Below are 3579 nucleotides of genomic sequence, written 5' to 3'. Positions count from 1 at the left end.
GACCATTCCCCACAGGCCTGACCATACCAGAAGTTGGCGCGTGATTTTCCCAGACCTGTAGGAGCGTTTGAACAAAAAGTTCCAATTTCCCATAGTAATTCCCATTTAAACTTTAACCCTGATGCGCGCAGCCAGTTTACAACCAAATGAGCTGATATTTGGCATGAAAGTCCCTATGGGTATGCCCTACAAGGGGAACCATACTAAAACTTGATCCGAGAACTTTTTGAAAAACTTACCCACCCTAATCTTTCTATAGATATATAAAATTTCGATGGTTTTGTTCGAACGCGAATCAATTCAACACGGCATATCGGATCGAGGTGCTCTTTGTTGCGTTGGGTTCGTATAAGCCCAAGGAAGGTTCTTACGCCAAAAAATTACAACTTTGGCCACTCTGGAACCGATTCCGGAAAATCTGCCGATTGTATGGGAAAAGTTACGCAAAATCAAATTTTAATCACAGGAGGCTGAAGAAACAAAAAAAAAAGTAAAAAAAAAGCAAAAAAAAAGTTTGTCGGGTAAGGCTTGTTTAATAAAAGAATTCACAGCACAGCAACCAAGGAAGTTGTTGTCTTCTTGTTCCAAAATTGTCAAACTTACGGACCCAATCCTGTAACAATCTGATTGTGAAGAACGACAAATTTTGTTGTAAATCGCTTAGTAGACAGTACTTTAGGAAATGAATAAAAATTATCGATAGTTCCGTACACAGAAAAAAAGATTTTAATATTCATCAGGAAATGGTGACAGATTTTGTGGCAAAAAAATGATTAATTTTAACTCAGAAAATGATGAATTTTCATCAGTTTTTGATGAATATTCATCAAGTTCACATTTTTACCCTATTTTTATGTAATATTACTCAAAAAAAAAGAGGTAATATTCAACCTACCAAAATTTTCAACATTCCAAAATTCAACTTTTTTTCTGTATGGTTCCAAAAATACTAAAATATCTGTAATAAAAATCTTGGTGCAAAACCTCTGGTTGATGTGCACCGTTGAATTGATCAGATTTTGTACTTTTATTGGTACGGACAATAATTTTACCTCTTTTTAAACTTCACAGGATCTTGAAGAGGACATTCTGCCGCGTGAATTGTTGTATAAAACTTGGTACTTTAGTCGAATTGTATGTTCCTTTACATGACAAACCCGATTTAATCCCACCTGGGGTGAGATAGAGTCTTTCTTACAAAAGGAAGATAACGGCAGTTGATTTTTTTTTTTCAAAGAAATAGCAAAATAAAGAATGGTCCATTCATGAATCAATTCAAAACTTAACATGATTTTTTCATAAAACTGAAAAGCGCTGGTTTTGCCTCATTTGCCATGGCTGAGTGTAAGCTGTGCTCGCACAAAAGCATTTTCGATTTTTTAAATCAGAACAAATTATTTTTGAGGCAGAGAATAAGCTCACAATTTGCGATGTTCGTAATGTTTTCTGCCTATCGCTAAATTGTTCGTAATCTCTGAGTGTTTTTTGCACTTTTCAAAATATCAAGAATTAACGAGAAAACAAAATAATTCCGTCTTGCTCCAGAGCGTTAAAGTGGTTACAAAATGACTGGCAGAAAGTGTTTCCACACCCGAGAGTTTGCCGTGTTGTAAACGATGTAACGGTAAAGCCGCATAAATGTCCTTGAAAGCTTTGAAACGCCTACTGGAATTCACTAAATTTACATTTAGGCGACGAGGCGACGAAAATCGATCGTCCATGATTGTTTGCAGATTTTTCGAATGAATATTTCTCGAGAAATGATTTGGGAACGCAGCTTGATTTGGCGTCGGAGCCAAAAGCAAACCCTATACCTTTCTTTAGTAAGAAAGGCAAAAATGGAAATTTTCCAAAATCTGAACGGTAAATCCGAATGAGGTCAAATTAGTTTCAGAACCTCTATTATGGTCTAGATTATGATATGGAGAAAAAAAATTAGATAAAATGCCAAAGGAATAGTTTTGGCATTTGGTGAAAATTGGCTTTTACCTTTTTTAGGGGTTTTTCCCCCTCACAGTGAATTAGTCCTCAAGCTGTAAATCAAGAACCACATTACCGACATGGATGAAAATTTGGGAGGATGTAGGGCTCGAAAAATGAAATTTTTTGGATAAATAAACGATTTCAATACTTAAATTTTCGACCGAATTTTCATTTGAAAACCGCCTGATCAGGTGAAAACACACTCCGAGGCCCCTTAAAATATGGATAAATTAAAATTTGGTATGGAACTGGTTCAGGTTCAGCACATCCCCTTTCAAATGCGCCCAAGAGAGCTTAAATCCATAATGTGGGCTCTGAGAAACCCCCTACCACAAAATTGAGCACTTTTTTACCACACACGGACGTCACGCGTGCTCTACAGTAAATTAAGCGCCAAAATTCGGATATTGGAGATATACCAATTCTGTCATTGTCAAACGATCGGGCGTCGAAAATCGATCGTCCATGATTTTTTGCAGATTTTTCCAATGAATATTTCTCGAGAAATGATTTGGGAACGAAGCTTGATTTGGCGTCGGAGCCAAAAGCAAACCCTATACCTTTCTTTAGTAAGAAAGGCAAAAAGCTTCCGTACGGGAAGGTAGGGACAAATATTTGACTCACTGTACATTTAAAAGATTTTCAAAATCTGTATTGATTTCAGATTTAAAAATGCTATTTAATTTAATAGTATTTTTTTCAAGTTATTATAAAAAAAAACAATTCTACTTTATCTCGAAAAATCGAATGGTTGAGAATTTTTTTACTTCATTCTTTTTAAACATTTTTATCCATTCTTTTGTTGCTGAGATACAGGTCACGAAAAATATATTAAAAGAGTGTATTTTGTGTGATAATTTGAAGCAAATGCCTTGATCTTTAAATTTAGGACTATATTCACTGTATTATTGTTTTCGTACCATTGAAAATAAGATCCATAATTTCCAATATATAACAATCACAAAAAAATCCTAATTTTAATTTTATGCAAAACTAATATTTGAGCAAAGAAAGGTGGAATTTACAATATTCAAAATATGAAACATATTTTTTTTCAACATTTTGTATGTTGAAACTGTTGTAAAACTAGGCAACTGCTAACTCAGGTTAAGGCATGAGGCACTTAAGGGTTAATCTTAGGGCCGGCTGCGCTACGGTGGTCAACAGAGGAGATCGCGGACAAGGGACTAAAACGTTCACTTTCTTTACAGGTCGGGTTCAATAATTTAATAAATTCTAAATCAGTTTTAAAGTGTTTTATTGTATGTGTATTAGGGTGGGTACGTTTTTCAAAAAGTTCTCGGATCAAGTTTTAGTATGGTTCCCCTTGTAGGGCATGCCCATAGGGACTTTCATGCCAAATATCAGCTCATTTGGTTGTAAACTGGCTGCGCGCATCAGGGTTAAAGTTTACATGGGAATTACTATGGGAAATTGGAACTTTTTGTTCAAACGCTCCTACAGGTCTGGAAAAATCACGCGCCAACTTCTGGTATGGTCAGGCCTATGGGGAATGGTCTGGAGAACATTTTTCCCGAAGAGAGCATATGGATTCGTTGTCCCTAGACCTGGCGCATCGGCAAACAATCCGATGTC

The sequence above is a fragment of the Culex quinquefasciatus genome, chromosome 3 (genome assembly GCF_015732765.1).
Source record: "Culex quinquefasciatus strain JHB chromosome 3, VPISU_Cqui_1.0_pri_paternal, whole genome shotgun sequence".
Classification (NCBI taxonomy): Eukaryota; Metazoa; Arthropoda; class Insecta; order Diptera; family Culicidae; genus Culex; species Culex quinquefasciatus.
Note: the sequence above shows the minus strand (reverse complement) of the source record.